The sequence below is a fragment of the Ochotona curzoniae genome, unplaced genomic scaffold, assembly GCF_017591425.1.
Source record: "Ochotona curzoniae isolate NIBS_2020 unplaced genomic scaffold, NIBS_Ocur_1.0 scaffold_4506, whole genome shotgun sequence".
Classification (NCBI taxonomy): Eukaryota; Metazoa; Chordata; class Mammalia; order Lagomorpha; family Ochotonidae; genus Ochotona; species Ochotona curzoniae.
In genome coordinates, this window is record NW_024467119.1 from 26871401 (window position 1) to 26893340 (window position 21940).

Here is a 21940-nt window from a genome sequence, read left to right on the forward strand (position 1 = left end):
ATAATAGCAGCATGTTTTGCTTCTCCATTTTCTTGATAACACATCTGTCTTTCATAAATGGTGGTATTTTATTAAAATGCTAAAGAACCTTGCAGTCAGAAAGCTTTTACTTGGCTTCTGGTAGCCTTGTGAGACTTTCAATGAACTAGATGAGCAAAAGTGGATATTTCACTGATAATATTATTTTAGCTTGACTCTAAAAAGAAAACCACAGTGTGATGTATCTCCGTGACTCAAATCTAGGAACCATGTATGAATCTTCTTGGAACTGTCACTCTTACATATTATTTCTTACATGTTTACCTCTCTCATTTCTCTGGGTGGACTGAGAAGGACAAAGGGTATTGCTGATGCTACTGGATGATCTGTAGGTTGCCTTTCTGTGCTGGCTTTACCTTCTCCCATAGACTCCAGCATCAGTCCAAATTCTTAGCATGTCGTACAACTTTGATTACAAAAGATACTTCAAAGTCATTCATTTGAGTCTTAATCCCCTCTTGGAGATGCTCTTTCTTTTGCATGTGGGGCCCTTTCTTGTACCGCAGGGTGTTCTTGCTCTTTTTTTCCGTTTCCTTTCCTTTGCTGCTTCATGGGCTTGCCCATGTCAGGGATGCTGGGTTCAGACTTTGGTGATTCTGTCTCTTTGCTCTTCACTAGAGGATGAGATGGGAATGATGGTAGCAAGGACCAGAAAGAATGCAGTTTCACAGATGTGATATTCAACCAGCTGCGTTTGAATGGAACCCAGCCTTTTAGCATTCACAAACCTCAGAGTAAACTGTTCAGTGACAGATGGGTCTGCTAAATGTGAGAAATGAGGGGTAGCATCTTGCCTGAAATATCTGTTTCACAAAGAGGTAGATATTTCAGTTTGCTTCAGATCAGTTGATAGTCATTTGATTGGATTCTTGCAACAAAAAGTCTTAACAATTAATTGTTTCTGAGTTTAACTTGTTTTTTTTTTAATTTTATTAATTACATTGTATTATGTTTAACTTGTTTTAATACTAATATTTTGTCAACTAAAATATGGAAGCGATTTCTCATGCTTGGGAAATACCTTCAAATATTCTTGGAATAGAATGAAATAATGAAATCAGCAAAAGAACTATCTATTGGGTATGACAATTATGAAAATTTTTTTTCATGATGAAATTCTGAAAAATGTTTTAGGGTCTGGTGATAGTTTTAGATAAATGTAAATTATTTGAAATTGTTGCTCTTCATTTATTTTGATAGTTTATAGTATGTACTAAGTTTGTTTTTCCTTACATCTAATTTATTATGTGTAATCTGTTTTTTTAATGAATATGGGCTAGAGTTTAATTGCAGTTGTGAAGTCTGAATTTGTGATTCACTTGTAATTTCGGTGCCTATGAAAGAGCTGCTTGAAAATGGTAACACCATATTAGAATAATATGGATGACTTTTAAAATTTATTTTTAACTTTTTGAGAAAAAATCTTTTGTAGAGTAAGAAGGTAAAGTTTAAGATGCTAAGTTGGTGAGTGTCCTTCTGTTAGCATCCTGGGCATTCATAGCAACAAGACAAGCTACATGAAGCTTAGCGAAATAACCTGATAGATCCTGAAAGCTGAGGGAAAGAATCAGTTAGTGAATGCGAGAACAAGCAAGTATTTGGTGTCTAGAGTGAGATCCTTGATTGCACATGGATAGACTTGTCTTACATGCAGAGTCACTATAGTGAACAGGTTGAAAGACCGAGGGTATAGCAAGAACAGTCTATGAAATATACTACAGAGGTCTCAACCAAGATGAAAAAGATCCTGAAAGTGCTAGAAGAAGCAGTTAGCTATGCTTTCTAAGCAGCCCTGCAATGAATATCTTCATTGTTACATATGAACATGTATTTAAAGTACCTTTCCTTGTGGCAAGACTATAATGTTGTGATATGTCTTATTCTACCAGGGTGAATAAGACTTCAGGGCATTTAGACAAATGCAGTAATATAACAATATAATATAAGGATAAATCAAGAATCTTTATAATCCAAGTAAACTGAAGCATCAAATGCAGTCACCTTGATACAATGGGAAATTGGTTCTGGGATCCTTTGTGGATGCCAAGATCTGTGGAGGCTCAACACCTTTATTAAAATGACATAGTATTTGTGTGTATCTTATGACCATTCCTTTGAATATTTAAAAGTGTTTTTTGATTACTTATAATGCCTTGTATAATGTAAATACTAGGTAAACAGTTATTGTACTATGCTGTTAGTTAGGAGATGAATAAGACAAAAAAAAAATGTTTCCTTTTCAGTGCAGGCACAAACATCAAAGGCCTTAACTACACAGTATATAATGTATGGTTGACTATAGATGCAGAATACACAGATACGGAGGGCCAAGTGCAATCAGAGTGTTAACCCTTTTTTTTTGTTGAATAATTTACATGTTTTATCTCCCATTGCATCAATCTTTCCATACTCTTGTTTCTTAAGTAGTATAAAAACTTCTCAGTTTGATATAATCCTGTTTGACTATTCTTTTCTTGTTGGACTATTAGCCAAAAGCTTATTGGTTATGCCAGTGGTTTGAAGTATTCATCCTGTTTTCATCTAGTAGTTTCACAATTACAGTCTTTACACTTACGTATTTTAAATAATTAATTTATTTGAGAATGCAAGAGCCAGAGAGTAGTAGCTTCCAACTGTTATTCTCCCTCTCCCCACCCCCAAGGTCCACGACAACTAGGTCTGAGCTTAGCCAAGGTGGAGGTACAGGAAGTCATTTCAGATGTCCCATGAGAGTGACAAGGGCCAGATCACAGTCATCACCACTATGTCTTAGAGTCTGCATGAGCAGGAAGCTGGAGTCGGGATCCAAAGCAGGGCATCAAACACAGGTACCCTTATGAGGGATGTGAACGCCGTAAGCACTCTGCTGGATACTTCCGATATTTGTATAAGGTGTCAGGCTTCAGATACGTAGTGCTGGAGCTCATGTTTCAAACTTCTACATATGGCTATCCAGTTTTCATCTTTCATTTATTGAAAAGACTGACCTTTTCCAAGTCTGTGCCTTAGCAGTTGGCTATAGATGAATGGATTCATTTCAGTTAGTCTCTGGATCTGTTCTTATGCCAGTACTATGCTGTTCTGTATACAATAACTCTATCATATGACTTGAAGTCTGGTTTTAGCTTTGTTATTTTCAATCAAGAATGCTTTGACTATTCAGAATCATTTGTAATTACATGAATTGTAGAATTTTATTTTATTGTTTGACGAAAAACACCATTGACATTTTGATGTGTACAATGGACATTTTAATAATGTTGATTGGAAGAATATTTCTCCTTGCAGTTTCCACTGGATATGTATACTTCTTTCTCTTTATAGGCTGATGTCACTTTCTCAGTTGTTTCTGTAAAAAAGGATGTTGAGGACCTCACAAGCTAATTGAGTCAATGCTAGACAGCTTGTGCATGATGGCAGGGAGCAAACAGACCTGTTTTATTTAAGATTGCTTTCAATTTTATTCTTCTGCTTCCATGTAGATAAACTACAATAGAAGAAACCTCTATGATCCTTTGTTCTCACTCATCTCTTTCTTTCTTTCTTTGTCTTTCCTTCACTTGTTATGTTATTCTGCTCTCAAAGAGCCTTTCAAGCTTTCTTTGATTATTGGGTAAAAGCTTAGTTTTGTTCATTCATATTATTAGTATTTGAGCCCAAAGTTTGTGTTTCATATTGATCTGGATTTAGCAGTAAAATAATAAAAAAAAAAACCACTAAATCCTTGAGTTTCATTGTTTTGGGTAGATTTCTACTCAATAAATGCTTTAAAGAGTACTTTTATTGAACAGGAATCCAAGATAATGTCATCTTCTGAAAAAGTGAAATGAACTCCTCCAAATGTGGGTTATATATCATATTTGATTACTTAATGTATTTAGTGTATGATTTCCTGAATGTAAGAGGCTCTGTTTCAAAATGTTAATTAGCTACAACTAAATTGCCATGAGAACCTGCTCATCTTCAACCAGACATGTATCCAACTGCTTTGAATCATAATTAATAAATTATGCTCATTTACCCTAGCTATGATTTTCAAACAACTATGAAGTTACTTCAAAAACTTAATTAGAAAAAAACAACAATTGAAAGATCAGTTTATTTTGGTGCAAAACAAGTTTGAAATCCATGCATAGTTCTATATAGTACACATTTCTCAAGAATTATCTGATAAAGATTGTGTTTGGCCTTGAATATAAATAGTGTTCAGATAAGATTTTTAGAGCTGAAATGCACAAGATATTACTGAGTCATCAACGAATCATGAAATTATCATATTAGTGAATAAAAAATTATAAAGATTCATCTATAAATATATTGACTATCAAAAATTTTCAAAAATTCAGGCATTTGAGGACAATGTTAGGAGTTATTCTAAGCCTTTTTTCATGCCTTTTAATTCTGTTGAGCATATATTCACAGTAAAAGCTAATATCACTTGATTGTAAGTCTCATATCACTTGCTCAATTTAGCCCATTTCATAAATTACTTCACTATTTTTATTTTCTACATTCATAAATGGTGATTTGCTCAGTTATTTTCTGTGCAACTTCTCTTGAATCCATAATTAATTCCTAACACAGCATGGTGAAGAACAGGTTAATAAGTACAATTAATTATAAATATATTTCACACATTCTTCTCAATGTATATAAAATTAGAAATGATAAGAAAAAATATGAAAGATATGAGCTGCAGTGAATATGAATTTGAGGCATTAAAATTCAAACAGCTTATCAGTGGGTGTTCATGCTTTGAAGATAAATACTGGAATAAGATATACATATGCCTGCTGCAAATATTATATAATCTTTTATTAAATCAATAAGTTTATGGCTAGCTGTGTGTATTGGGCAGGAAGTATCTGGAAAACATGATTTAAACGAATTATAAATGAAAATAGCTTTCTGTGCGGACTGTCTCTTCCACTGGGAGGGAAGGGGATTAATGTCTTTGTAATTGACATTTTCCTTGGCTGAGCAATATCAAAAGGCTAAAGCATGTCCTTAAGACAGCCTCTGAATAACTCACAGAAAATATAAAATCGTTTTTCTTCCTGATTTCTTACACATGATACAGACTCTCTTAAAAAACAATTAACAGACATTATTTTGTTTGTTTGCTGTAAGTGTGAATTTAAATGGACATTTTAATATGGAATGTTTCTGAAATTTAATGGCAACTATCAATTATACAGAGCACCCTATCAAGTAGATAAATAGAAACTGAAAAGCTCAAGTTATTTAAGGCTTTTCTTTTGTGGAAACTTGAACATTTTTTTTAAGAAGGAAAAAGTTCAGAAAACCAGTTGGTTAATATTTCAAGATTCAAAAGTGTTGCTTTTCATCAGAAAAATAAAATATGCCTCTTTGTGAGCATAATCCTAGACTTATGCTAATTTAGTTTTACATGTTGTGTATTTGCACACAAACTATTTGTTATTTGATTTTCATGTTAGAAATCTTAAGTTTTATCTTTTAATTAGCAACTAGACATATTGCCCATCAAATGAAGTTTTTCAGGAAAGTGTCATTTAGATCTTTTATTCTCAGAAGGAATTCTCAGACTTTTTTCTCCCTAGGGTTTTAGAAATTTTAAAAATAATTTTAAAAAAGATCTGTGGGCCGCTCAGGGTCCACAGAAACAGAACAGTAAACTTCCTTCAGGACTAGGGAGAGGAGTTTTCTCTGGTCCTTACTTAGTTCCAACTTTGGATCCCCACCCTCTCTTGCAATGACCATCAGGGTCGCTCCAGAGCCGCACCCCCCCCAACACACACACGAATAGATAGGCAGAGAACAACAAGGAAAGCTTAGAACCAGACAGGAAATGGTCAGCATGGACTCACACATACCTTACTAGGTAGGACACAATATTAATTACTCCTCACTAAGGTATTGAAGATTTCTTTGCACAGCCCCCCTAAAACTTCTGCACCTCAATTGTTGACATATGCCTTGTTAGAGTTATAACCCAGTTTAGACTATCCTAAAATCTGCCAAGGTTAGCAAAATTATGCTTCAGCACTATAAACTGCTAAATACTAAAATGAAAATAGACATGAGACAGCTGAAGAGTACGCTATAGCCATTTTAAGGTGTATAGCAGCCAGTTCTGTGTATAAACTAAAATTGAAATGTCAATGAGGTAGTCACAATATGTGGTTAAGAACTTGCATTTTTTTTTTTAACATATTGGTTACTCAATACCATGTCAATTAATTCCATAATGTTGTAAATTGTCGTTGATGTCATGTTGTGGCTTTAAATTGATTGGGATGATATTCTGCCAGCTCTGCCTTCAGACCAGAGATGGTCTCCCCAAGAAACTGTTGAATTTATCTGGACAATAAGATGCTGGACTCTGTGCTTGGTATACTCTTGCAATGAAAGAATCTTGACTGAATTTGAAATGTAATACAGCAGCAAGGTGGAGGAATCCACCATGGGGGGAGGGTACGAGGAGGGGTTGGGGGATCCCCAGAGCCTAAGAAACTGTGTCACATAATGCAATGTAATTAATAAAAAATATATATCTATATTAAAAAATAATTTTTAAAAAGATCAATACTCTTTACCACTCTCAGAAATAGGGCAGCTCATCCTAACTCAGGATGTACAAAGGGAAAATTAACCATGGTGTTTGAAATATTGAAAATGGCGGTATATTCCATACAGTAATCATGGTGCGGTACAAAAGTGGCAGTGTCTGCAAATGTTTCATAGATTCTATCATTCGGTGTAGTCTATAAATTCGTGTGCAAGTCATAGGGGATCTCTTGTTTTCAGGAACAAAAAGACAAGAGGTTACTGAGTAATGTGAATATGTGAAACATTGTTTTCTCCATTTTAAAATTGCCAGTGTTTAAAATCTTCTTGCAGATGAAATGTTTCTATGAATTTTTTGAAATATGATTTGTTCTACTCGGAGTCAGTAAACTGACTGAATCCCTCTCAGCTCCTCTCTCCATCTGTCTCGACACAAAGACTACCTCCTTGAGTCTTATGATTTCTTATTATTGCAACATGGATTTTGCTGTGAAAAGCCTAGTACTTGGAAGGCTTAATTTGAGAACTAGTTTAGTGCTGTCTATCCTTTGTCAAAGATTCCTTCAGTGTGAAGTGGAACTCTGGGTAGGTTTGTTAGGCTCCACAAATAGAAATTTAGAAATCAGTAGGAAGAAGCATGACTTATAATGGATATGAATTTTATACTCCCTAATTACGCGCTTAATTATAGCAGAAGCAGTTCATATTTTGTGATTCTCATTTGCTTGGTGGAAGTTAAATCAAAGCCTCTAATTCCTAATAACTGCCATTTGCAGAATTCTAAACTTTCATCTGTTCATGCTGATGTATTCTTTCAACAGCAAAATGTGAGCAATTTACTAATTGCCTTCTAGAAAAAAAATTAACTTTATTACATCTTGTATGCCCAGTATCTTGGCTGTTAAAGTGGAAATATCATCTGAATTGCATTTGAATTATTTTGATGCCTTGCATTCTGTTGGTAGGAGCTTGTCAAAATGTTTGTTGTAGATAGATTTGGCCACCTGCTTTGAGGAGCTGCTCTCCCTACAAGACTTATAACAGGAACAGACACTTCACTCACACATTTACCATTTTATCCTTAATTTTCTTCTATTGAAGTGTAAAGCTCATCTTGACTTTGATTTGTTGCTCATGGAAGGCACTCGGTTTTTGAGAGCTAGGAGGGATGACCCCTTATCTTCAGGGAATGCTTGCTTTGTTGCCTGTCAGTGCCTGTGCTCTGCTTCCCTGCCAAGCCATGTGTTAATCGTTACTCCAGAACCCTGTCACATAAAGGCCACATTAACCCTAGGCTTAACCATTTGTTTATTTGGAGAGTAGTAATATTTAAATTCCTCAACGACTTGAAATGTTTTCCTTTGCTTTCTTGCTCTCAGATTCAGTTTAGTTGCACAGTTCGTTTTTAAATAACTAGTACTTCTTTTAAAGAAGAAATCCAGTATACACATACCCATCCTACATGATTTGATATGCGGAAGACTGATCATCATCCAGACTATTCTATGGGAGACACGAGACCAAAGAGGGAAACTGCCCCCGTACTTGGGCACTCCCAATATAGCACTGAGTTTTCTTATGATCTCAAGAGCTTCTTTGGATGAATGTCTGAGGGCTTTTGAAAAGAAATCCTGAAATTATATGCCTGCAACTAACTTGATTCTCTTAATTTTATCTTCATTTTTATCTTAGCTCCCTAAAGATAAAGTACATTGACTTCATTGGATTTTTGGAGCTTTTATTTCAAATTTAACTCTTTTTTTTTTAAAGATTTATTTTTATTATTTTTTAATTGGAAAGGCGGATATACAGAGAGGAGAGACAGAGAGGAAGAGCTTCTGTCCGATGATTCACTCCCCACGTGAGCTCAACGGCCAGTGCTATGCCAATCCGAAGCCAGGAGCCTCTTCCGGGTCTGCCACGCGGGGTGCAGGGTCCCAAAGCTTTGGGCCGTCCTCAACTGCTTTCCCGGGCCACAGGCAGGGAGCTGGAAGGGAAGCGGGGCTGCTGGGATAGAACTGGCGCCCATATGGGATCCCCGGGGGTGCAAGGCGAGGACCTTAACCACTGCGCCACCCTGCCGGGCCCTTCAAATTTAACTCTTAAAAACACTTTGAAATTCCTGATCTAGTGGTGAAAGCTTTCAACAAGGAAGCTATAGATATGCTGAAAATTTACAGTACAGTTGGTCATTGGTTATAGAGAACCAACTGATTTTATGCTCTTTTTAAGCAAATAACAAACTAGTCCCTTGGAATAGTTTTGTATTTGTATTAAGACTCTTCCTTCAATAGGTGTCCTGTTTCTTTTGTACTTAAAAAAGGGATGCAACAGAAGTTGATATGTATAAAATACCACACTTTCAGGTTTCATTATTGTGATGTCAAGAATTATTGACATTATGAAAATGGTTTTCAGATGTACTAGACAATTTTAATATGACACATATTCAAGAAATAGAAATTAACAGTTATTATCTGCTATCACACAACTAGCAATTTTCTTGTACTGTAAGCCATTCAAGGATTTATTTGGCAGTTGGTTTATTGCTTTAGAGTCTGCTTGTTCTGCAGTAAATAACACAGGTTTCATGAAAATGCCAGGTCCAACTTTCCTCATATAGTACTTCTAATTTGTTTCTCCCAATTCAGAACTTGCTTCCTTTTCAACCTCCATTTTTTTCTCTGCCATATGTGTCTCCAAGATGTTCATTTGTTTCATTGTCCATTTTATGAGAAGGTGTCTTTGTTGTGATGCAACATGAAAATGGATCAAAAATTATTTATCAAAAACAAAAGGGCATAATTTATTCACTACACAGAAAATATCAGAGGTAAATTATTCCTGTTTCAGCAGCTGCTTAGAGTTAATCATGTTGTGGTTAAGATTATTAATTAATTATTAAGTTAAGAAATGTCCTATTGTAAGAGGAAGGAAAAGTAATTAAAAGTTATAATTCATAATAATGTGGAAAATCAATATGCATAGTCATGTGAAAATAGACAGTCATTAAACATTGCAGAATGTTTATGCTGAATTTTTTAGCCTCCGTTGAAACCACAGGGATGTCACAATGTTATCATAACTTTACTGTGAACAAAATTCTGCAGAATGGAAGACTGAAAACTGCAATCCCCCCAACCAAAAAAAAAAAAAAGTCCAAAAAAGAGTGGCCAGTGAGCATCCTTGACTGCTAAATCATGGTAACCTTAAGATTCAGGAATAAGGCTGGATCTGAATATTTCCTTCCCAGTATCAGACCATAGCGTAGGCCCTGGAGCATCCTAGTGCTATGTGGTGAGGTGAAGGTAGAATGGCTCCATCCAAAGATGACACAGCCTATTGAAAAGGTTACATTTCCTTTTTACATGTCTGTTAAAAGTTTATGATCTCTCAAGGAGTATGTAGTATCGTAAAACTATTATATTGCTTTCTAATAACCAGGTGGTTGTAAGAATGATTTTAAAAATTCCTGTAAGTTTCTGCAGGTTTAATATGAAACTTACAGTGTCACTTGTAGCAGAGTGACCCACCAATCACTGTGAACATGAATGAAAAGTGCTGTCCATGAAAAATGCTTTAAATTGTTTATGAAAAGAATCTGCCCCCACGCCCCTCCTTCCCCACATGCAGCTTCTAATTCCAAGGAGAATCTGACTTCTGTCCTTACGTACTTTGTGAAAACTCAGTTCTATTCAGGTTCTTCTAAGGAAAGTGGAGGGATAAAATAACAGCCTCAGGCACTCCTACTGAAAACTTCTCATCTAAGAAGTATGTTGTGCATTAACTTCAGCAGAAAGCAAATCTGGGGATTTTGTTTTGGAATGTGTTAGAAGGCTGTTTACAAAGGACAGCAATCTGTCGCAAACAGCCCCCTGATGCAGTCTTGCTAACTTTCATTTCTCTGTTGCCCTGTGATTCCTTTTGAATTACGAAGAAGAGTTTAATTCTATTCTGAATTGTTACACATTCATCAGGGACTTCTTAAATAATGAGTAACTCCCCAGGAATGGAAGGCTTAGCTACAGTCTAAGCAAAAACTTTGACTTGCAATGAATTAGTTTAAAATATGGTTACTTGTATTCTTGTTTCCAAAACCTCAGGCTTCTAGAAATAGGGGAAAATACCAAGATATAGAAAGTGTGAGACCAAGGTCATGCTGCAGGGATGGAAGAACACATGACAGCCATTTCAGAGAGAAGACATTCAGTCAAGGGATTGAGCCACTCACTCAACAAGGTGTTTATTGTTTCAATTTTGTGCCACAGAAGACACAAATCCTATTGCTCAATAGGTTATAGTCGTATAGAGGAATAAGTAAGACATTTCAGCCACTCTTGTAAAATGCTAGCAAAACAAACAACAAACAAAAAACATGATGTTATCAAACAGGAATCTTATGGATGCAATTGCAGTATTTTAAATGTGACCTTTGATCAATATCACCTAAGAGAACGTATCATTTATTTCCTTCATGTTCACAAAAACTCAATTGTAATTGTTTTCTGTTTAAATTGTCATTGGAGTTCTCTAAAAAGAGTATATTCAAATTCGTTTTCCTTAATGAAACATCGAAGTCCCTCACTACATTTCTGTATTCACTGTGAATTCATAACCCCAGGTGTCTCACAGTTGCTAGCTAGAGGAGTGTGGTCTCCTGTGGTTAATACCTCTAAGATGACACAGTTTTAGCTCATGTCTGACAGAGGAGTGATGAAGATCGTTTTCCTCTTGTTCATTTTACTTCTATTTTGTGACTGTAGGGCAGACGTGTAAATGCATACGGCCTTTGCCTACTAACTCAGAAATGTATGTGCTGAAATTGTGGAATTTTTCAACTTGGAACTTTTTCTCATTCCTTTATGGTTCATTGCTGGCCCATATTGTACATTGAGATTAATGTGATCTTTTGGTGGTAGAAAGTAAACCTTACCATAAAAGCTATGGATTCTCAGAATTTTAAGTTAACTCTCTGAGAAACTTCCTCATGCCATTATTATATCATATGTCATGCCAAAATGACCCATCCTGAGGTGGAGCCTCCCTAGCTCCTCTGTGCCACTCCTTGGGACCTTGGGTGGTGGCATCCAGCTTTTCCTACTGAATGCTGAGAACAGTGAGAGCTGTGACGTATGTCTCGTATGTGAACAATGGCTGTCATTCGAATTGGCTGTGCTGGCCTGGTCATTTCTCAGGGTTTACAAAATATCCCATAGACAACCTTATCTAAGATTCAAAAACTCTAAAAATGATGATTTCCTCCAACAAATCTTGCTTAACACATTCTTAAGTCGAACCGTTTTTCAGCCCTTGGTTGTGTAAGTATCACCTCCACTACAGATCATGGAGTAGCGTGACTTATTTATCAGCTCCACTCTTGTTCCATCAAGACTTACTCTCCAAAGTGCTTAGACTTTATTTTCCATTTAAAATGTGGAACAGGCCCTGCAGTCCCTCAGCTGACACACTCTAAAGACTTTTCATCATATTTACAGTAAGACTCCCCATCAGTGCTCATGTCTCTATTTATGTGATACTTATTGTCATGAGTCTCAATATGAACTGTATTTTGTATTGTAATTCAACATGTATAGGAGCACACTCACCCTCACAAGCAATACATTCTGAGATTTTCTATCAGAATCTGCTCTTGATCAAATTAAAAGGTGCCGGTGACAAGTGGCCACCATTGTGTTCTCATAATTATAATTTGGAAAAGATAATTAAATTGATCTGGCCCATAAATGCTTCTTTGATTACGTTTTACATGATTCCCATTTTCACTCTGTTCTAGTGTCTGGGCCTCCTGGTGGTTTCCTTATTCTGCCAAGCAAGCTGCTCTACTTGCATTTCCGTACTGGAAGTCCCTGTGCCTGGAACGTCCTTCCTCCTGTTGTCCATTGAATCTCACCCTTGCTTTGTTTAAATGCTGTCTTCTTTAAGAAGCCTTCTTGATCTTTCCACCAGGAGCATAACTCTGTTACACTCTAGTACCTTAATCTCCATTATTCTGTGTTATTTTGATGTGGCATTACACAACCCTTTCCATTGTCTGTGCACTCGAACTGAAGATCCATGAAAAAAGAGTAACTTTGATGTATAACTCTATTCTGAGAATCTAGAGCATGCCCTGGAGCTTAGTAATCATGTAATTAATATTTATTGAATGAATGAATTCAGCTTTACCATTGGAGACCCTAAGGGTTGTGGACGTTAATGGTTATTCGGCACTTTCACTAGGACTGTGTGGCTGGTGTATGTCCATATGTAGCTGGAGGCTTATTGTTCTTTAAAAATCATTTAAATCATGTCCAATACATCGTCTTCTTTTTCATCTCTTTAACTTAAAAGCTTTTTCCAAGTTCAGACATAGTATTTTTTGAGCACAATAATTGCTCTTCATTCATTTGTTCACATAAGTTGAATATCTTGCTGTATATTTCATACAGCACAGACACCGGTAAACAAAGAAACTGTCCTCAGGTCTTTTTCCTCACCAGCTAGTTATAAGGCAACAGGGTTGTACTGAATGACAAGTAGTCCATTTGTTAAATGTATTGTGCAGTGGAAACACATAGGAAAAACTGCAGACAGCAATGCAGGTTAGAAAAGGCTGCTTGGAGGTAATGACGTCCAAACAGATGCACGAAAGATAAAGTAGGACATTCTGCAAGTGAGGAAAGATGGACAGAAAACCAGAGGCATGAAAGGGTAGGAAAATTGCAGATCTTTGAGGGCGACTCAATGAACAGGAGTGGGAAAATATATGGGTCTGGAATGAGACGAGCAGGGACTGGATGAGAAATGAGTTTCTAAACACTATTATAGATCATATGCTATTAACCTCGGGAAAAGGAGAACTTTAAGAAATAGAGAACAGCATCTGATTTGGACTTTCCGAAGGTCAGGGTATCTGTGAAGTGGCACTGTAGTGGAGAGAAGCTGGGCAAAGACAAGGGAATGGATTTATTGGCACGAAGGTCAGAGCTGACAGCAGGTTTGGGCACAAGATTCAAGAGATGTCGGTGGACTAAGAGTTGACATCAAGTATAAATGATTAGATTTGAGGTTTAAAGGGGAAAATTAAAGGGTGAACAATTACATGTAGTGGTTATTCAGTATTAAATGAATGAATCTAAAAAGAAAGATTGATGACTTGGGCTTTGGCTGTTTGTGAAGCAATTACTGAACCTTTTAAGTTTAAACAACTGTAGAAAATTTAATTTCCAAGGAGGAGTAAAGAGAATTTCCATTTTCAAGATATGATTATACTTTTAATGGTGAAAGGCTAATAAATTTGTGACCTAACATCTAAGAAAACCACAGAATAGAATGAAAAATAGGAAAAGCTAAAGTTAACTTCTTGTCAAACCACTGGAGCATTATTTAATTAAACTTACTAATTACACTCAGTTCATACTATGATTAAATTTTGCATTACCAGCTTTCAAGGGTTCCTCTGGTAACTTAGTGCTACGATGTCCCCAAGCAAAATTAGTGTTTTCCACATATAATAGATTATAATGCAATGATTGGCATAGTTTGAGATCTAAAGAGTGGTTTGTCAAATTACCTGTTAGAATGTTTGTTCCATATGTGAAATTCATCCCCTGAATAAAACAGTATGTGAAACTCCCTGCAAACAAGTGTCTTGCCCAAGATAGTTTGTCCTTCCAGCCACAAAATCAAGGGTGCTCTGAGTCTACTGACCCTTGCAGGAAACCCAAGGTTTATTCTGGAGGCTTAGAGGCGACAATCACTCATTTAAGATAGAAAGCTCATGTTCACAACTTGATTGTAATTGACAAATCTCCTTTTCCTGTTCTTGAAAATTGCACCTGGATTTGTGATGTTGTCTATCCAAAAGTGATTTTGTTTTACTAAAAAAAAAAAAATAGATATCATTGAAATTTGACAGAAAACCAGTTACTCTTTATAGAATGTTTTCTCTTACATTTAAAAATCGCACTCAGGCAAATGACACTTTGTTTTATTATCATTGAAGTGGTTGGAGCAGAAGGTTGCACATTACCACTGTCTGGGGAGTTTTGAAATATCCTGATGCCCAGACCTCCACGCAGAATCTCTGGAGGTGGGATCCAAGCATTAGTGCTTCTAAAGCTCCTGTCTAATTTTATTAGGCAGCCATTGTTGAGAACTCCGGGATTAGCAATTTGATGAAATGATGAACTCACACTAAAGGACCTTTTACTTCATCTGTCCCCCATTTTCAGCCACAAGGTGGCAGCATCACAATGCGAGGACAGTGAACAGCCCTTCCTTTGCGGACATGGGAATTTCTGTGAAAGACAAATCAGTAGCATTTTTCAGATTCGCACCCAACAGAGATAGTATTGGAAATTTCCCCTCCGTTTTTCTACTATTCTTTGTTTGCTTAAGAAGACATTTAGAAGAATTTACCTTACTGTATTTAAGTAGTTGAAACTTTACACATATTATAAGCCATGGTGGGTAAAAAGTTGCAAAGAGTGTAGATTTGGGCTTTAATTTTGGCTTTATTCTCTCCCTGCATTAATTCCGTACCTACAAGAGGAGATGGTTCCAAGGATGTCATGGTGTGTCCATTGCGTATTAATTTTCTCTGGGATGATGATGTGGAGTCAATCACTCAAGGTCCAAAAATGAAAAGAAAACCCAGGATGCAATTCTCCTTTGTGTATGGCCTTGTCTTTGCTATGCGTGGCTCTCCTCCTTCCCTGTGTATCTTGCTTTTCAGTTTCTACAATGATTACTTCATAAAAATAAGCATACACTGACCTCTTTGATTTCAAAGAACGGAGAAGCCAAGACAATATCTTTGATGCCAGTCCTGCCTTTGGAGATGGAGTGACTTCACTTTTATAGCTGAATCTATGCAAAAGGAAATGAAAGTCTTCTTATGAGTCTGCTTGCTCATAATTTTGCTAGTTCACTTCTTTGTTAGGCTTTGAAGCTGCTTTGTCCCAATTTACTACTAGCCTCGCTGCATGTCATGTGTCAGAAAAATGAGCATCTCCCGGATCTCATTGGTAGGTAGGCTGCACACACTCTCCTCCAGCCTCCTTTGCTGGGACTCAATTATTTCCTCCTCCACAAGTTCTCCTCTTAACACTCTGATTTCTTTTCTGCACAGTCATCTTGGTTTGATTTACACGTTTGATTTTAATTACCTCTGTGGTTGAAATGTGTTCATGGTTTCAAGATGCTGTCCCGGATCCCACTCTATGAATCTAACAGTCACTGGACTTGAAATTGATATCTCAAATCATCGTGTTGAACATCGGATTGGGCATGTCGGCTGTCTGCAGGAATCTGCTCTTCCTCCTCCTGTCACTCCATGGCACTACATTCCGACCAGATGATTGGCTCAGATCCTGAGAAATCTCTGGGTGCTGCCTTCCATGTCCCTTCATATTGCAGTTGTCATAACCTGTCATTTATCCACCATCACCACCAACCCCTTGGGCAGAAATGACACCAAAAACTTCTCATGGAGATCTTCAACCTCTTGGTCTTAATTTCGTATGTCTTTCTTATTGGCTAATATAGCTCTGTCTGACTTCCGTTGAAACAGTTCTCATTCAGTTCTCAACTTTTTCCATTCACAGTTCCCCTCTTTGCCCTTTCTCTCACTCTGTGGTGCTCCACTTCCACAAAGATCACTTGCACATGAATCCGCTTCTCAGAATCTGCTTCTAGGAATGGAACGTAGATTCATTTTCAGAAACAGGTCTGATTAGCTCCTTCCCCCATCCCCACCCCAAGTAGAGCACTTTCTTTCTTTTTTTTTTTTTTTAAAGATCTACTTTGTCTTTATTGAAAAGTCAGATTTGCAGAGAGGAGGAGAGACAGAGAGGAAGATCTTCCATCTGTTAATTCACTCCCCAGGCTGCTGCAATGGCTGGAGTTGAGCCGATCTGAAGCCAGGAGCCAGGAGCTTCTTCCGGGTCTCCCACATAGATGCAGGATCCTAAAGCTTTGGGCCGTCCTTGACTGCTTTCCCAGGCCACAAGCAGGGAGCTGGATGGGTATCAGGGCTGCCGGGACATCAACCAGCGCCCACTTGGGATCCCAGTGTGTGCAAGACAAGGACTTTAGCTGCTAGGCTACTGTACTGGGCCCAAGTAGAGCACTTTCAAGCCATTAGATTTTTTAAAAGCCAACAAATGAAAACTGTACATATAAATAGCATACAACATGTATGGTGTCTAAACTGAACTAATCAACATGCGCATTACAAGCTTACTCATTTCAAAGCTCTAATTTGTTAACCATTTTAGAGAATGCTGCACATTGTTATCAGCTACATTTATGACTGTGTTGTACATTAGATCTCTTGACCTTTGGCCTTCTATCTCATTTACATTTTGCGCTCTTCCAGCGACTTCTTCCCATCCGTCTCGACCCACTCCAGATCCAGGTGCCCACACTGCTCTCTGCATTTCTGAAATCCACTTTATCACTGTCTGCATTGTTGAGGTTGTGTGATGCTTGCTTTTCTGTATCTGGCTTATTTCATTTAATTTAATATTTCCACGTTCATGCATGTTGGTGCAAGCAGCGGGATCTCCTCCTCCACTTTCTGCTACTTCTCTTCCTCTTCCTTCTCCTGCCCTCTTTTTCCTCCTCCCCCTTCACCACTTCCTCCTCCTCCTTATCTTCCAACTCTTCCTCCTCCTTCTCCTCTTCCTCCTCCTCCTTCCTCTTCATGCTATTTATGCAGGCAGCAGGTCGCAGGTAGGGTTAGACTGTGTTTCCGTCATCTGACTCGCTCCCCAATACCTGCTATGGTCAGGGCTGAGCTCGGCCAGACCTGAGAATCAGGAACTCAGTCCAGATCTCCCAGGTGAGAGGAGGGACCCTGTACTTGAGCCATCACTACCGACTCTGTGTTAATAGGAAGCTGCGATTAGCAGCTGGACCCAGGCCTGGGACCCAGACATTTTGATATGGAATGTTGGTATAATAACCTATGTTTTAAATGTTGGGCCAGATACCTCTCCACTTCTTTTTTTAAAGCTGAACACATCTCAACTATTGTGAATAATGCAGCAATGAGATTTTGAATGCAAATATCTCTGTAATATTTTGACTTTTTTAAAAGTTTTATTTTTTTATTTGAAAGATAGAGAAAGGACTTGGACTGGTGGCCTAGTAGGCTAATCCTCTTACCGGCAATGCCAGCATCCCGTATGGGCACTGGTTCATGTCCCAGTAACTCCACTTCTGATCTAGTTCTTCACTTATAACCTGAGAAAGCAATGGAGGGGAGGACAGCTCAAGTGTTTGGGCCCCTGCACCCATGTGGGAGACCTGGAAGAGGTTCTTGGCTCCTGGCTCTGGGTTGGCTCTGCTCTGGATGTTGTGGCCGTTTGAGGAGTAAATCAGAGGATGGAAGATCTCTCTGTCTCTCCTTCTCTGTCACTCTGCCTTTCTAACAAAAACAAATATGTCTTTAAACAAAAGAAAAATAAAGGCATAGAAAGAGAGTGCAAGCAAGAGATTTTCATCTTACTGGTTCTCCCTCGACATGGTTAAAGCAACCACTTCTGGGTGAGACTAAAGCTGAGAGCTGGGAATTCCACCTGGGTATCCCATGTGGGTGTTGGAGGCCGGAGTCCTGGAGACATTTTGTGCTGCTTTCCCAGGTGCATTTGTAGGGACTGGTGGAGGCAGTACAGTCAGCCCTTGATATGGGATATTAAGATCTCAAGCTGGACTTAACTGCATGTACCACAAAGTTGGCCTCTCTTTTTTTTCTTAAAAAAAAAAAGATCCATTTTTTCCATTTAAAAGGCAGAGTTGGGTCCGGCATGGTGGAGCAGTGGTTAAGGTCTTCGCCTTGCACGCCCGGGATCCCATATGGGCACCAGTTCTATCCCAGCAGCCCCGCTTCCCTTCCAGCTCCCTGCCTGTAGCCCGGGAAAGCAGTTGAGGACAGCCCAAAGCTTTGGGACCCTGCACCCGCATGGGAGACCTGGAAGAGGTTCCTGGATCCTGGCTTCGGATTGGCATAGTATCATCGGCCGTTGTGCTCACGTGGGGAGTGAATCATCGGACGGAAGATCTTCCTCTCTGTCTCTCCTCTCTGTATATCTGCCTTTCCAATAAAAATAAAATAAATCTTTAAAAAAAAGGCAGAGTTACAGAGAAAGAAGGAGAAAAAGAGGTAGAAAGAAAGTTTCTCCATCTGCTGTTTTACTCCCCAAATGGCTTTAGTGGTCAGGCTTAGGCCAGGTGGAACCCAGGAGCCACAGGCTCCTTCTGAGTCTCTCACTTGGTGCATGGGCATTTGGTGCCTGGGTACTTGGCCCATCTTCCTCTGTTTTCCCATGCTCAATGGCAGGGAGCTGGATTAGAAATGGAGAAGCCAGAATTCAAACTGGTGTGCATATGAAATACTGCCATTTTAAGTGGCAGCTTAATCTACTGTGCCATAACCCTGGCCCCATCTTTTGGCTTTTAATAATAGATATTCTAACAGGCTGTTGTTTCAAATTCACATAATGAAAAAAAAAATATATATATATATATATAAAACCATAGACAATAGCTATACTTAGTTCTTTTGATATTTCTCCGTATTGCTAGTACATTGAATTTGATCAATTGGTGGTAAAACTATTTAAGTTTATTATTTAGTGCCCTATAAATTATTATTTCTAGGTATAATTTGAAAATCATGAGGTGAGAAATGTACTAGTGAAAAATCCTAAATCTATGTGTAAAGTTACTCAAAAAAGTACAAAATTCAAATTTTGCATATTCCACTAAATGGATTATTTGATATTTTAATCCTGTTCCAAAATGTACTCTACCTGCTTACAGTGTTTCAATAAGCCACCCCTGGTTTTGACAACCATCAAGTGTCATGCTCAGTAAGAAAAAACCAGGACACATTTCAGCAGAGACATCACCATTTACTTTGATCCAGCCCCTGAACTAACGGAGAACGCACACTGAAACACGGTGGTATTTAAAGCATTCCCTGACATTTTAAACAGGGCAGCGAAACACAGAAAGATGCTTAATTAGGACCAAAGAAGCCACAAACACAGAGCCTGTGATCCTCATATGGTTCAGAAAAGGAATGGTGCAGCCAAAAATGTCCCTTCGGCTTCAAAGACGGATGAAAGGACCAACTTGGTACAACTTAGATTACCCAGTTCTCATCTCTTTTGAGATTCATGTGTACAGGGGTTTTGATGTCTAGGGCATGTCTACAGAAACTGGTTAAGAATAGAACTGTTGACTAATTTCCTGATCATTACCAGCTCAAGCTGCATGTGTTAGACAGACAGAACTTTGGCACTCACCTCAGAGATCAGATGGACAGCCTCAACTTTGTCACTAATGAAAACCACTTGTAATTGTTGAGTTATGCATTTGAGTATTTCTTCAACTCACAAGGACTTTTTTTTTCATTCCATCTTTTCTCATAAGAATTCACACATTTTATTTCTAATTCTGCTACTAATTAACTTTGTCATCATGAACAAGTGATTTATTCTGAGTTTCTATATTCTCATTTGCACATTGAATGAGGGTGACACTAGATAATCTCTGACCTCTCTCCCAGCACTAGAATTCCAGGACCCTGATGAAATAACATCAAAAGAAGACTATCTTGAAGATTAAGGAAAGAATAAATTCACACATTTTACTTAATAAAGATTAAATCACAAGAGAGCAAGTTTTAATTTGGGAGACTCAATTAGGGATTGAAACAGACATTGGTAAAGGGATATGTCTTTTGTAAGCACTCATTCCCAGCAACAAAAACATCATAGAATCCCAGTTCCTCAATCCCAGGTTGATTATGATGAATTGGACTCCTTCATGTATTTTGTGCCAAGATCTCTTTTTTTTAATAGCTGAGTTTCACATTCTTAAAAATAGAGAACACAAAAGAAAATGCAGACATGATGTCTTAGAAAAGCAAAGTGTATAGATAGTTCCAATTGTTGAAGCCACAGTGGCAGAAAAGTACTGCAATTTGATTTTTTTCCCTCCATCCTCAAGTTGCTGGTTACCTCAGATGTGGACCGTGTCGTGTTGCAGCATTGCCATGTGGAACACTCACATGTTCATCCCTCAAGCCACAGCACGTAGCAGAGTCAGGAGTGCCTCATGGGACAATGTTGGGGGTAAAGTGAGAAATACACTCATTCTGCCACCTTGTGCTTCTGTTTCTTGCCCTACAGAGATTTTCACTTTGCATTTTGCTTTAAATTCAGTATCCTATGTCTTATTGTCCTCTGATTACCATTTGTTCCAAAGGACTCTTTAATTTGTATTTTAATGGAAATGCCATCATTATTAGGCATATATGTCAAAACATTTGTTGAGTTGTTGTTTGTTTTTACTTAAGGGATTATTTGTTCTTAGATACATATATATTATCAATATATACTATATTTAAGCATTAATATAAAATATATTGATTTCATTTTCTTTAAAGTGGCTCTCCTTAATCAGGCAGAGAGCAATGATCATGTAAGTTCTCAGACAGTTGGAGGAGCTTTTCTGAGAGTATTAGAACTATTGTTTCCAAGTGTAAGACACATGTTCTACAGATTCTTCTTCTTTTAGTCCTATGTAATACCCAGGTTTGTGGAAGACATTCTTTCTGTATCATTCTAGTAATTTTGAGGTATCATTTCCTGTAAATGCCCTCATCAGGGATTGCTTTCTGGGTATGATAGCAATTCTGAAGATTGAAAAATTCTTGTGCTAGGTTCAAAGTCATTTTCCCATAATGCATTTTGGTGCCGTGAAAGAATCTTGAGATATTTCATCTATAAGAAGCTGCCAATTTCCTCTTCCTTTTGAAGCTCAAGCTCACTTGGCTCTCAGAATACTATAACTCATATTTTCCCCTATACTTCTCTGAATATTTTCCCATTCCTCACCTTTTTGCTGTCTCTGAAACTTATTTTCTGCAAGAGTCTACCTTGACATTTTGCTCTCTTTCCATATCTTTTACCTGAGTGACTTCATCCACTATTTTGATTTCAAGGCACTTCTCTTGCTGATAAAATACAATATATATTGCTACCCAACAACTGTCATCTGGATTTCAGATCACACATATAATTCTGAAATAGACATCACTGCTTGCATACTACTTAAGCTCATCTTTACCAATTACCCATCTCAGTTCCTCTTTTCCATTCTTTATATTCTTTAGATGTTGCACCCAAACCATCATCTTATCAACTACTCAACTTAGAAACTAGAGAGTCACATTCCTTTCTTAGAAGAAACTTGGTATAATTTGGTTTCAATTAAAAGCCAAATTCAACCAAGGTTATTAACATGCATTAATTATTTTTTACGGATGTATTTATTT

The 21940-nt window shown here is 37.7% G+C and overlaps 1 protein-coding gene across 3 annotated transcripts in view; it reads left to right on the forward strand.

Moving 5' to 3' along the window:
* MAPK10 (mitogen-activated protein kinase 10) overlaps positions 1 to 21940 on the forward strand; it is a 234299-nt gene that overhangs the window by 197545 nt on the left and 14814 nt on the right. The gene's annotated exons all lie outside the window — the stretch shown is intronic.